Source organism: Ovis aries, chromosome 3 (genome assembly GCF_016772045.2).
Source record: "Ovis aries strain OAR_USU_Benz2616 breed Rambouillet chromosome 3, ARS-UI_Ramb_v3.0, whole genome shotgun sequence".
Classification (NCBI taxonomy): domain Eukaryota; kingdom Metazoa; phylum Chordata; class Mammalia; order Artiodactyla; family Bovidae; genus Ovis; species Ovis aries.
The window spans coordinates 161,675,297-161,689,871 of record NC_056056.1 but is presented as its reverse complement, the minus strand read 5'-3'; the positions used below and the strand labels follow the sequence as shown (position 1 = coordinate 161,689,871).

General features: G+C 42.5%; 1 long non-coding RNA gene across 1 annotated transcript; it reads left to right on the top strand.

The window, feature by feature from the left end:
- Positions 1-400: 400 nt before the first annotated feature.
- On the top strand, positions 401-13,183 carry LOC132659452 (uncharacterized). The gene is made up of 2 exons (XR_009599943.1): positions 401-12,241; positions 12,602-13,183. It is a non-coding gene; the product is annotated as an uncharacterized LOC132659452 (long non-coding RNA).
- Positions 13,184-14,575: the final 1,392 nt, after the last annotated feature.

Below are 14,575 nucleotides of genomic sequence, written 5' to 3'. Positions count from 1 at the left end.
TCATTATGTGCCTGCTTTGGGCTAGGCTTGACCTCTTGCAGGTAGCTTCCCTGGTGGTTCAGACGGTAAAGTGTCTGCCTGCAACGTGGGAGTCCCAGGTTAGATCCCTGGGTTGGGAAGATCCCCTGGAGAAGGAAATGGCAACCTACTCCAGTACTCTTGCCTGGAAAATTCCATGGACGGAAGAGCCTGGTAGGCTACAGTCCATGGGGTTGCGAAGAGTTGGACATGACAGCCATTTCACTTCACTTCACTTGACCTTTTATAGATTTTATTTTATTTTCATGACAACCCTGTGTGGTGGATGTTATTATCATCTCTTTACAGATAAAACAGCAACTGAGGCTGAGAGAAAGAATGGATTTCCATGGACACTATTCTTGCATATAGTGAGTACTCATTGAACATTAGGGCGGCATTTCCCAAACTTTGTTCTGAAAGACACTGGTGCCCTTCAAAGTTTCATAAGGTTTCCTTATTAAACAGTTTTGGAAAATATTGCTAACTTTGACCCTCTCTTAGAGTTTCACAATGCACAAATGTGTTATAAAGTTTCTTAAGAAATTCTGTGGCAGGAAAACATCTTTAATTTTGTGCAAGCTCAGGTTTCATAATCTTTTTTTTGATGAGGACCATTTTTTAAAGTCTTTATTGAATTTGTTACCATATTGTTTCCATTTTATATTTTGGTATTTCGGCCCCAGGCATGCGGGATCTTAGTTCTCTGGGGAGGCATCAAACTCGCACCCCATGCATTGGAAGACAAAGTCTCAACCACTGGATCGCCAGGGATGTCCCAGGTTTCACAATCTTAATTGATCTAAGGAGCCCTTTTTGTTCCTCCATTTTTAGAACCATCAATATTACAAAGCAGGTGGAACATGTTTTGAGAAGTATGGGTCTAATAAGTAAATATGTGGAATATTATTCATGGCAGGAATTAAGGGGAGTTAGTTCATCACTGCTATTATCATCATCAGAAAACATATTCAGGCTTCCCGAGTGGCCCAGTGGTTAAGAATCTGCCTGCCAGTGCAGGGGACAGGGTTCCATCCCTGGTCTGGGAAGATCTCACATGCCTCAGGGCAACTAAGCCCATGGACCACAACTACTGAGCCCACGTGCTGCAACTAGGGAAGCCTGGATGTGCTCCGCGCAAGGAGAAGCCCCCGCACTGCGGCTAGAGGGTAGCCCCTGCTTGCTGCGACTAGAGAAAGCCTGCGTGCAGCAGGGAAGACCCACCACAGCCAATAATAAATTTAAAAAATATACTAAAGAAACATGGATTCAGCCCCTTCTGTTTGTAGGACATTCGGTTAGAACCCAGAGACATGACTCAGACCCTATTGTAGAGGACTTTACAGTTTAGGGGCTTCCCCTGGTGGCTCTGACAGTAAAGAATCTGCCTGCTGCAGCGACTCGAGTTTGATCCCTGGGTCGGGAAGATCCCCTGGAGAAGGAAATGGCAATCCACTCCAGTATCCTTGCCTGGAGAATTCCATGGAGAGAGGAGCCTGATGGGATATAGTCCATGGGGTCGCAAAGAGTTGGACGTGACTGACTAACACTTTCACACTTTACAGTTTAGACGAGGTAAAATGTCTAGTTTGAATGAAAATGTAGCTTGAATTCCTATGATACTATTTTGCCAACTTTTGGAGTTAGCATAGTGTTAAGGATAACAGGGTTTCCAATGATTTCTTAATGTGGCATTCTGTTTCATTCCCCTAGCGAACAATTACCATCTTCTTTCATTAATTTAGTATGGCTCAGATGTTTGGAGGATGAGACATTTAAACATTTGATTATGAGTAGATCCCAGCAGAAGTGGTTAAGAATCATACCTCTTTGACACACCCTGGGAAAACAGATGTTCTCCTTCTCACATGCAAGCGCACACACGCACACACTCAATTTCAGCTCATCAGTGCATCTCATCTTCATGTCATTTGTGAGATGAACCAAAGCAAATGAAGGATGTAGATGTCTATGTCAGGGGGTTGGTCAAACGATCTGGAGTTTACAAAATACAGGAATGTCAATTTTGATGGCCGGCAAGTTGTCAGGAGCCTTTCTTCTGTAGAGATGTGATAGTTCACAGGATTCTGGCACCTTTTCTCTAAGACTCTTTTAAAGCCTTCTCAAGCAATGTGGTATACTTCCAGCAGGGAAGAAATTCATTCATGGTTGCACCGTTCATAGAGGAGCTGGAAAGGAAATGTTCAGTTGTGTTTAAGATGTGCAAAGGGAAATGTGAAATGATGAAAAATGACCTGGAAACTGTCCTGAGGTATGCAGACGCCTATAACAAAAAATGATTTTTTTCCTTTCAAATCACCTTTAGTTAAGCCAGACCCATTACTTCACCCTGACATCCCTTGAAGTAGGGCTCTATGTGGAAAGGCTTCTGGTGGACAGCCATGCTTTTGGAAGTACCATGACTTGCATCTCCACTGAATCAAGTTCATCATCTTGGAGAGAATAGGCAAGAGTTTTATCTTTGCCTCTATCTTAGCAGCCTTCTCAACCTATTAAATCACCAGGCCTTATTTATTCAGGTCACAAATGACAGAGCAATGTAGAAATAATAGGATACTAGAGGCAAATTGTGTTTTTCCACATCATGACTATAAATAAGTTACCTGAGACAACTTTTCAGAAGCCAGTTTCAGTATAACAGTTTAAACCAAAATCCGATGGAAGGAAGTAATTTTTTCACATAATGCAGTCACGATTAAGAATGATTGTTTTCTCTTTACATTGATAACCCCTAATGCTTAATCCTCCTTATGAGATTTGCTTTAATATCTAAAAATAGTGGACATTTCTGAAAATGGAAATGGAGCTTGCAGTGGAGCTAGGAATTGCAGAGAATGTCCATATGGGTATTTTTCATATGATATCTGGTGTGTCTCATGACATAACTTTGCATCATATCCTAGGGGAACATGACACATACCTGACAATATAGATGGAATAATTCATATATTAGTCCAAATTGGCGCCATGAGCAGGCTGTCTGCCTTGGTGACTCTGAGCTTCATGTAAGAGCGCTGTGGGGGCTGGAAAGAAACAGGCTAGTTCATCATTTAAACTTGTTTCCTACATTGAGAAACTGAGAATGCAAAAGAGAAGGAGCTGATTGAGAGTCAATGATTGCAATCTCTCCCAGCATCACTCTTGCAGCCCCAGATTTCATGTAAACTTGTTAGAGCAAGTTGGGCAACTCAGGACTCTGTAATCACTTGTTTATAACAGAGATTCATGGTTTTAACCCCTGTATCTCCAGTTGTAGCATGAAATCTTCACTTAACCAAAACCTTTCAGTTAATCTCAAACCTCTCTTCAATATTTATATTCATTTCTGTACTGAATATCTACTGAGCACGTATTTTGTGGCAGGCGTCATTCTGGATGCTGGTGAAAGTGATGGATGAAGTCCTAGGCATCTTGTTTATTTACTTGTTTATGTTCGGCTGTGCTGGGCCTTCTTCGCCGTGTACGGGCTTTCTCTAGTTGTGTTGAGCAGGGGCTACTGTATAGGTGTAGTGCGTGAGCTTCTCGTTGCCGTGGCTTCTCTTGTCGTGGAGTGCAGGCTCTAGAGTGCATGGGCCTCAGCAGGCACTGTGTCTACTCTTGGCTGAGAGAGAGAGATGAGAACAGAGATGAGCATTAGATTCGTCTCTTAAAGGCTATGAGTGACCTTGACAAGAGTGAGGCCCTTGCCCAGGATGACAAAGAGGACGAGACTTAATCTTTGTCTTTGAAGAAAGGACGACGTAGCCACGGAGAGAAAGCAGCACTTCATTCTGTGGCTACACTTACCTTCTCAAAGAACCTGTGTTATCGTGGAAACCCAGAGTTGCTCTAGAAATAATATTCTGTCTAGATTTAAGGGCCCCTCGAGGTCCAGTAGTCTGAATTGTCACCTTATGCCTTCTTGATGGGGAGCCACATGTCAACATTTGCACAAACTTTCCCAGAGACACAAGTCCATTTATAAGGGAGTCCTGTCTGTAGTTGCATGGCTTTGAACATGGTGATTTATTGTGCCAGGATTTTAAATGTGATCTATGTTTCAGGTGTGCAACATTATAATTTGCTATCTGCATACATTACTAAGTGATCACTTTGTAGTTACAAGTCTGGCACCATCCATCACTGTGCAGGTGACCCCCTTCAGCTGTTCCCTCTGTGTAAGGATGTTTTAATGTATGTCTGCACATTGTCTGTATTTACTATTCCTCCCTTTTCTCCTCCTGCTGTTTGTGTGTGTGTGTGTGTGTGTGTGTGTGTGTGTGTGTTGAGGGGGAGTGGGGAGTGGGATAAGCATCTCCTGAGTTGCTAGCTTGGCTCTGGCACCTGCTAACTGTCCAGTTCTAGGAGAGTTGTTTCCTTTTTGCTATCAGTCTCTTGGGGATAACACCACATATTTCAGGGGGCTACTGTGGGGTTGAGTGAGATGACCCATGTAGAATTCTCGCCAGGTGCCTGGTTAAAGGCAGACGTCAGCAGGTGTGTATCACTCTCCCCTCCTTTAGCTCCATGGTGAGGCAGCCTTTGGCTGGGCTGGGGGCTTCCTCTGCAAAACCTTCCTTGACTCTCCCCACCCATCCCCACCATACTCAGTCAAGTTTTCTTCCTTTTTAAAGTTGTGTGTATCTTTATCCTATCATTTATCACATAGTATTGTGATGGGTTCCTTCATTTCTATCCAACTAGGTTGTAAGTCCCCCACATTCAGTGTTTTCATTTTTAGAGCGGTAACAGACTGTAGTGATTAGGGATGTGGCTTGAAGCCATATTGCTCAGGTCTGAGTTTCAGCTCCATCCTTGTCGGCTAAATAGTCTCAGGTAATTTCTTTAATCTCTCTGGGCCTTGCTTCCTCCTTTGAGTGGATGTACATCCTAGGACTGATATACTTGGGTGAGGACTAAATGAAATGGTTCTGATGAAGTTCTTGAGACAGTGCCTGGCATGTTGTCAGTGCTCCGTGAATGTTTGCCTATCATGAGGACAGTTTGCGAAGCCCTTGCAATGCCTGGTCTGGGGACAGTTGACCTAAGGCTCTGGTGTGTGGAATGACTGAACAAAAGGGACCAGTTAGAGAAAGTAGGCCACTACCTAGACAGGTAAGCAGATCACAGAAAACAATTTTAGACGATCCTTTAAAATATAAAATTTCAGAAGTTACACATAAAGATATTTTTATTTTTCAAATTCTTTACATTTTTGAAAAATGTAGAATTATATCAAGTAAGGAGAAAAGGTCTCCATTTATAGTCTTTCTCCTCCCCTGTTCCTCACCTTCTCAAGATTTTCTAAATTTACAGTTTACTCTTTATGGTTCAGGTGTGTGTCCTCAGGCTCATAGATTGAAAAACAAAATCTACTGCCCATTTACCAAAAATGTCAGAGATGAATTAAGCAATTAGAATTAGAAATTAATTCTAAATTAGAAAGTTATTAGGAACCACTCATTTTAAAAATAATTGCTTTATGCCTGAATCCAATCTTTGTCTCCTCTTCAAGATGATAATGTGTGCAGAGTAAAGAGACTGCCCTTGAAGGAGTGTTTGGAGACAATGAGAAGAGGGATTTTGTTAAAAAATTCTCTCCCACAACTCTGTCCAGTGCTGTTTTCTTATTAGAGCTGAGTTAGGGACTGCCCCGGTGGCTCATCGGTAGAGAATCTGACTGCAATGCAGGAGATGCAGGAAAGGCAGGTTCGATCCCTGAGTTGGGAAGATCCCTTGGAAGAGGAAATGGCCATGCACTCCAGTATTCTTGCCGGGAAAAATCTCAGGGACAGAGGAGCCTGGCGGGCTACAGTCCATAGGGTCGCAAAGAGTCGGACGTGACTGAGCATGTATACACATTCTTGGCGTTAAGGGAGTATTGCCAGAAAGCCCCTGTAAAGTTGCAGGTGAGCGCAGTTTCTCAACAAAGCAGCTTATGGGGAGGGAGGGCCCTGAGGAACCCAGTGAGCTCCATCTGTGTCAGATTTTCGCCTCTGGCTTGTTCTGCTTGAGGAATCGGAGACCTAGCTCTGACTTAGAAGCTTGAACTCTCTTGCTTGCTACTCGATTTTGTCATGCTCTGGTTCTTTAGTGAATGTTCCTCTCTTCAGACTTCTTTCATGTTTTGAAAAAAACAGTAGGAGGAGCTCTTTGGATGGGCTAAGGCTGTAGCCATCCTTTAGATATTAAATTTTTATTTCTAAGGTGTTATGCATAGACCTAGAGGCATTTTACTGTGGCTGTTTTTTTATCTTTATTTATTTTTTTTAAATAGAAAGGGACACATGAATTTTTATCAAATCGTTGATCTAAAAACAAAGCCCATGGTAACAGAATGCTATTCTATATTTTCTAGTAATGCTTTATTGCTAACATTTTCCTATTATCCTAAAAAGTACTTACTTCTCTTCTGATTTTATGATAACATAAAATCATTGGTTGAAACAGTATTATGGCTGTTTCACAGTTGATGATTTATTTTGGGACTGGAGTCATGTCTTTTAGAAAAACATGATTTTATATTCATAGATGTTGATTTCTTAACTAAATCTTTTAATTTTTTAAAATAATATTTTAATTCTTTCATTTGCTTGAATGTTGGAATCATTGATAAACCTATGCTTAGTGCTTAGATGTCATTGTATTTAGGACAATAAATTTCATATTAATAATTCAGGGATCCCCATCTAGTTGGTCCTAATAAATTGTAAAGTCTCACTGATTGAAGTCTGGGTGGATGTTGTGTTCTGATTCCCTCTCTCTCTGTGGCCAATATTTTATTTTTAATTTTTGGAAGTTCAAAGATTTCTTACAGATCCCAGAAACCAGGAACAGGGAAAGGGAATCAGTGAGCCAGGGCAAGGGCAGCCCTCTGACCCAGTTCACATGTGAACAGGATGCGTGCATGCATGCTAAGTTGCTTCAGTTGTGTCTGACTCTTTGTGACCCCATGGCCTGTAGTCTGCTAGGCTCCTCTGTCCATGGGAATCTCCAGGCAAGAATATTAGAGAGGGTAGCCATGCCCTTCTCCAGGGGATCTTCTGCACTGCGGGATCGACCTCATGTCTGTTACATTGGCAGACAGGTTCTTTACCACTAGTGCCACTTGGGAAGCCCGTGAATAGGGCAGTGAGAAATTATGTATAAGGCGGTTGGGGTGCAGGTCACTAACTTTATGTGGGTTTAACTCCAAGCGGTCATTTTAAAAGGTGCCTCAGGAAAAGCAAGTGGGAATTTAGCACAGGAGTTCTAAACTAAGATCCTTATTTAAATGTCCAGACTCTGGGTCATTAATACTGTAAAATGCCTAAGCAGCAACTCAAAATAGTTGTTTTCTCATTTAGCTCAGAAATTGAGGGCATGACATTTGGGTGAAAATTGATCAGGGTGCGGCCAGTATTTTATATGGAAGTTCAGTTCAGTTCAGTCACTCAGTCGTGTCCGACTCTGCGACCCCATGAATTGCAGCATGCCAGGCCTCTCTGTCTATTACCAACTCCCGGAGTTTACTCAAACTCATGTCCATCGAGTTGGTGATGCCATCCAGCCGTCTCATCCTCTGTCGTCCCCTTCTCCTCCTGTGTCCAATCCCTCCCAACATCAGAGTCTTTTCCAGTGAGTCAACTCTTTGCATAAGGTGGCCAAAGCACTGGAATTTCAGCTTTAGCATCAGTCCTTCCAGTGAACACCCAGGACTGATCTCCTTTAGAATGGACTGGTTGGATCTCCTTGCAGGCCAAGGGACTCTCAAGAGTCTTCTCCAACACCACAGTTCAAAAGCATCAATTCTTCGGTGCTCAGCTTTCTTCACAGTTCAACTCTCATATCTGTACATGACCACTGGAAAAACCATAGCCTTGACTAGACGGACCTTAGTTGGGAAAGTAATGTCTCTGCTTTTGAATATGCTATCTAGGTTGGTCATAACTCTCCTTCCAAGGAGTAAGCGTCTTTTAATTTCATGGCTGCAATCACCATCTACAGTGATTTTGGAGCCCGAAAAAATAAAGTCTGACACTGTTTCCACTGTTTCCCCATCTATTTCCCATGAAGTGATGGGACCAGATGCCATGATCTTTGTTTTCTGAATGTTGAGCTTTAAGCTAACTTTTTCATTCTCCTCTTTCACTTTCATCAAAAGGCTTTTTAGTTCCTCTTCACTTTCTGCCATAAGGGTGGTGTCATCTGCATATCTGAGGTTATTGAGATTTCTCCCAGCAATCTTGATTCCAGCTTGTGCTTCTTCCAGCCCAGCGTTTCTCATGATGTACTCTGCATAGAAGTTAAATAAGCAGGGTGACAATATACAGCCTTGACGTCCTCCTTTCCTATTTGGAACCAGTCTGTTGTTCCATGTCCAGTTCTAACTGTTGCTTCCTGACCTGCATATAGGTTTCTCAAGAGGCAGGTCAGGTGGTCTGGTATTCTCATCTCTTTCAGAATTTTCCACAGTTTATTGTGATCCACACAGTGAAAGGCTTTGGCATAGTCAATAAAACAGAAATAGATGTTTTTCTGGAACTCTCTTGCTTTTTCCATGATCCAGCGGATGTTGGCAATTTGATCTCTGGTTCCTCTGCCTTTTCTAAAACCAGCTTGAACATCTGGAAGTTCATGGTTCACATATTGCTGAAGCCTGGGTTGGAGAATTTTGAGCATTACTTTACTAGCGTGTGAGATGAGTGCAATCATGCAGTAGTTTGAACATTCTTTAACATTGGCTTTCTTTGGGATTGGAATGAAAACTGACCTTTTCCAGTCCTGTGGCCACTGCTGAGTTTTCCAAATTTGCTGGCATATTGAGTTCAGCACTTTCAGAGCATCATCTTCTAGGACTTGAAATAGCTCAACTGGAATTCCATCACCTCCACTAGCTTTGTTTGTAGTGATGCTTTCTAAGGCCCACTTGACTTCACATTCCAGGATGTCTGGCTCTAGATGAGTGATCACACCATGGTGATTATCTGGGTTGTGAAGATCTTTTTGTACAGTTCTTCTGTGTATTCTTGCCACCTCTTCTTCATATCTTCTGCTTCTGCTAGCCGCTATTAAACTCCATTCCCTATGAACACTTCTATCCTTTCAAGTGATTATAATGTTTTGATGAATTAAAAAGCAGTTCTCACAAAGATGTGTAACTGGAAAAGAAACTCATTCATTCAGTTATGGATCAGTGAACAAATCCTTGTTCAGAATGGGGCACCACACCAAGTCATAGCTGTCTTAACTGAGGTTGCTCTCCCGCAAAGCATGGACTTTATTGGTAGGGAGTTTTATTCCAGGGAATAAGAGTGGGAACTGAAAACAATGAAACAGGAAGGAAGAAAAGTGTTCCTGAGCTGACTCACCACTGTGGTCGAGGAGGGTTCAGTCCCACTGTGCACCTTCCAAGAAGCTGTATAGGATGCCCCTCAGAATTATCCATCTTCAGGAACCCTCCTACACTGTTGGTGGGAATGTAAATGGATATATCCACTATGGATGTATGGAGAGCAGTACAGAGTTTCCTTAAAAAACTACCCATAGAACTACCATATGACCCAGCAATCCTACTCTTGGACATATATCCTGAGAAAACCATAATACAAAAAGACACATGTAGCCCAATGTTCATAGCAGCACTATTTATAATACCAGGATATAGCAACCAAATGTCCATTGACAGATGAGTGAATAAAGAAGATGTGGTATATATGCACAATGGAATATTACTCAGCCATAGAAGGAACAAAATTGGGTCATTTGTAGTGATGTGGACGGACCTAAAGTCTGTCATACAGAGTGAAGTTAAGTCAGAAAGAGAAACAAATATTGTGTGCTAACGCATATATGTGGGATCTAGAAAAAGGGTATAGAACCTATCTGAGGGGCAGGACTAGAGAAGTAGAAAAGAGACATACAGACACAGAGGGGAAGAGGAGAGTGGGACGAATTGAGAGGGTAGCACTGACATGTAAACGTTCAGTTCAGTTTACTCGCTCAGTCACATCTGACTCTTTGCGACCCCATGGACTGCAGCACACCAGGCCTCCCTGTCCATCACCAACTCCCAGAGCTTACTCAGACTCATGTCCATTGAGTTGGTGATGCCATCCAACCATCTCATCCTCTATCGTCCCCTTCTCCTCCTGCTCTCAGTCTTTCCCAGCATCAGTTTCTTTTCCACTGAGTCCGTTCTTCATATCAAGTGACCAAAGTTTTGGAGTTTCAGCTGCATCAATCCTTCCAATGAATATTCAGGACTGATTTCCTTTAGGATGGACTGGTTGGATCTCCTTGCTGTCCCAGGGACTCTCAAGAGTCTTCTCCAACAACACAGTTCAAAAACATCAATTTTTTGGTGCTCAGCTTTCTTTATAGTCCAACTCTCACATCCATACATGATTACTGGAAAAACCATAGTTTTGATTAGATGGACCTTTGTTGGCAAAGTAATATCTCTGCTTTTTAATATGCTGTCTAGGTTGGTTATAACTTTTCTTCCAAGGAGCAAGCATCTTTTAATTTCATGGCTGTAGTCACCATCTGCGGTGACTTTGGAGCCCCCCAAAATAAAGTCTCTCACTGTTTCCATTGTTTTCCCATCTATTTGCGATGTCCAATAAGTAGTGAGAATGTTGGGACTGGAATCTTTGCAAGATATTTGAGCTAGAATCATAGATTCAAAGTCACTGGCATATGGGTGGCACTGGCATGAATGAGGTCCTTCAGATCACAGAGTATAAGAGAGAAGTAAGGAAGAAGAGCTTGATGGTGCCATAGGGCACACTAACATTTCAAATGTGGAACGAAGATAAGCCCATAGAACAGAAAGTAAAGGAAGATGAGAGTGATACAAAGAGCCCCAGGAGATAGTGATACCTATAGCCAGGAAGGGGAGAGATTCAGGGTCTAGTGGAGTGGTATGAAACAGTATGGACTTCAGAGTCAGACAGCCCTCATTGCCAGTTCATGTTCTCAGTTCAGTTCAGTAGCTCAGTCGTGTCCGACTCTTTGCGACCCCATGAATCGCAGCACGCCAGGCCTCCCTGTCCATCACCAACTCCCGGAGTTCACTCAGAGTCACGTCCATTGAGTCAGTGATGCCATCCAGCCATCTCATCCTCTATCGTCCCCTTCTCCTCCTCCCCTCATCCCTCCCAGCATCAAAGTCTTCTCCAATGAGTCAACTCTTCGCATGAGGTAGCCACAGTACTGGAGCTTCAGCTTTAGCATCATTCCCTCCAAAGAAATCTCCGGGTTGATCTCCTTTAGAATGGACTGGTTGGATCTCCTTGCAGTCCAAGGGACTCTCAAGAATCTTCTCCAACACCACAGTTCAAAAGCATCAATTCTTTGGCCCTCAGCCTTCTTCACAGTCCAACTCTCACATCCATACATGACCACAGGAAAAACCATAGCCTTTCTAATCATTGCTAATTGTGTGACCTTGAAACCAAACAGGACCCTGTGGGGCTCTTGGGCATGAAAGCCTTTTTGTCTCCCATTTCTTGTAGGTAAGACTCCAGCCTCTATGACTTTTCCCGAGTTCCAAAGGGCAGATTCAAATGATTACTAATCAAGGGAGAAACAGCCAAGAAACCATCTGAGGCAAGATTAAAGGAACTGGAGAATCTCAACAAAATTAGGAGAGCAAACTCCTCTTAGTCTCTTCGGAGACTGAGATTAGGGACTTCGGGGCCCTGCACACACCCTAATCCTTATCAGCAACCCCATCCTTGTCATAAAATCCTCATTAAATCCTCCTGGGTTGGAACACAATTTTGTGAGGCATGAGCCTGCTGTGTCCCCCTTTGCCTGGCAAAGCAATAAAGCTATTCTTTCTACTTCACCCAAAACTGTCTCTGAGATTCAACTGGGCACCAGTGCTGAGATTTTGGCAATCTCAGTCAATTTATTTGGCCTTCCTATGTCTCACTTTATTTCCTCAAAGTGAGGAACATTTACCAGTCTGTTTCTTCCTTTTGAAAATGGAGACTATACTAGTACCTACCTCAACACTGTTTTGAAGATTAAATGATGTATAAAAGTGCTTGGCACAGATAAATTTCTCAAGTGTGGTGGCTATCATATTAATATATATTAGAAGTATTTTCTCAGGAGTGTCTGGAGATTCAGATCAATCTGAAGGATGACACTGAAAAAGTTTGGAAAACATCCCCTGGACTGCAATTCAAGGAAGTCTTTGGGAACCTTGATGAGCTTCCACAGTGTGGTGCAGGTAGAAGCCAGAATGGGGGGGAAAAAAAAAGCCGTAATGAGTGCGGAAGGGGACTGGAGAGGGAAAAATGGATTGTGAAGAGGTAGGCGATGATGGGCATACAGGAGTGCACTGTACTCTTCCTCTAGTTTTCTGGATATTTGAAGAGCTCATAATAACAGTTTTTAAAAAGACCAAAAATCTATCCACTCCCAGAAAAGACAGAGACATGCTGACAGCACATTGCAGAATCGAACCTTTGGAAAGTACCTTGGTTTAGATCCAGTCATGAGGGTGAGCCTCTAGTTTTCTTTAAAAAAGGAAAAGAAAGTCTTAAACTTCACTCTCTCTCCCTCTCTCTCTTCCTCTCTTCACCATGAGATGACACAGCAGGAAGCAAAGCCAGCACTTTTTTGGTGGTCCAGTGGATAAGAATGCATCTGCCAATGCCAGGGACATGTATATGATCCCTGGTCTGGGAAGATTCCACATGCTGTGGAGCAACTAGGATCACAAGCCATAATTACTGAAGCCACTGAAGCTGGTGCGTCTAGAACCTGAGCTCTGCAACAAGACAAGCCACCGCAAAGAGAAGCCCACACATGGCAACAAAGAGTAGCGCCCCCTCACTGCAACTGGAGAAAGCCCTTGCACAGCAAGGAAGACTCAGTGCAACCAGAAAGAGAAAGAAAGGAGAAAAAGAGAATCCAAGCCAGGAAGCAGTCATCACCAGGAAACTTTCAAACCTGATGGCACCTTGATCTTGGAGTTCCTGGCCTCCAGAACTATGAGAAATAAATTATCTGTTGCTTAAACCACCCCGCCTATATAGAATTCTGTTATGGCAGCCCAAACAGATTGACAACACCTAAAATTATGTGTATATAACTTTGATGAAAATGGAAACCAAATTTTGAAATGACCATGCATCGACAATAAATTAAAAGGATGATTAAAAAAAAATTTTACTCTTCCTCCAAAATATACACTTGATAGAAATAGCAGAAATAGTAGAGGACTCAGCCTTTGCCTGAGGGAGAGAAGCTGTCTGTAGCCAAAGTAGAAAGATTTCCAGAAGGTAAGATATTACCAAAGGGAAATTCAATTGTTTGTACCTATCAATCAAACTCAAGGTATGTATATACCAATCTTCACACCAGCGTGGGCTTTGGAGTTAGATTGCTCTGTTCAAATCCTGGCTCCACCAGTTGGCAAACCGTGAGATCTTGGTGACATACTTTACCACTCCATGCCTCGGTTCTAGAAATTTATAAAATAATGGTAAGAGCTCATACTTCATGTGGTTGTTATGAGCTAATCCATCAGGTAATGCATAGAAGGTGCTTAAAATAGTGTCAGAAACATAATAAGTGCTCAAAAATGCTTTATTTCTTTTTATATATAATTCTATCTTTAGCTATGTAAGCTAACACTTTTCCACTTAAAAAAAATCTTATATGAATTTTTTTCCCTAAGGGAATTCAGAAGTGATGCAATCTTTCTCACCATCGCCCCTCTCAGGACAGAGGCAAGTATCACAGTGACATTTCTCATGACGCATACACTTATACCCACCACCACATACATACACATCACAAAAACACATTTCCTCCACCCCAACCATTACTGAAGCTGTCAACCTTCAAAAGTTTCTATTCCACCTTCAAAACTGTCAGAGAGATTTGTGGTAGGTGCCCAGAGATAGGTCCATTCAAGTGGGAAACAGATCTTTTTGGCCTAATCCAAGTCCCTTTGGGGGGTAGGCATTCACACAAACCCTTGGAACCTGGCTGGATGGAGTCAAGTGTGGAAAGGAAGAAATTCTTTCTAATGAGTAATTCCATGGAGCACCTATGCTCGTGATTTGTGACTATTCACATGCCAACTCCTCTGCCCCCAACTGTGAAGGGAGGATTAAGCTGAAATGGATGGAGTACCTTTTATTTTCATCAAAGAAATGTGCTTTTTGAGTTATACTATTTCTCATGATGGTCAGCCTGTTCCTCTGGTATGGCATGCTCACTCGCCTTTCCTCACCTTACAAATCCTATCTATCCTTTAAACTCAAGTCGTAAGTGTGAGGAAATAAGTCAAGGAAACTTTTTTCCCATTGATGTAGGAATCACACAAAAAAGTTCCCCTGAGACAGACATCCCTTCATTGATAAAGTTCTCAAGTGTGGTAGCTATCGTATTAACAGCTAGGGAGGATTGAGCTGAAATTGAGCACCCTGCTAGTCAGGATAGGCCATGCTGTGCTGCAGTGACACGTTAGCTCCCAGTTCTCAGGGCCCGGCCCAGAAAGCTTTCTCTCTTGCTCAAGGAGCACATTCAGCATGAGTAGCCAGTGGTGGGG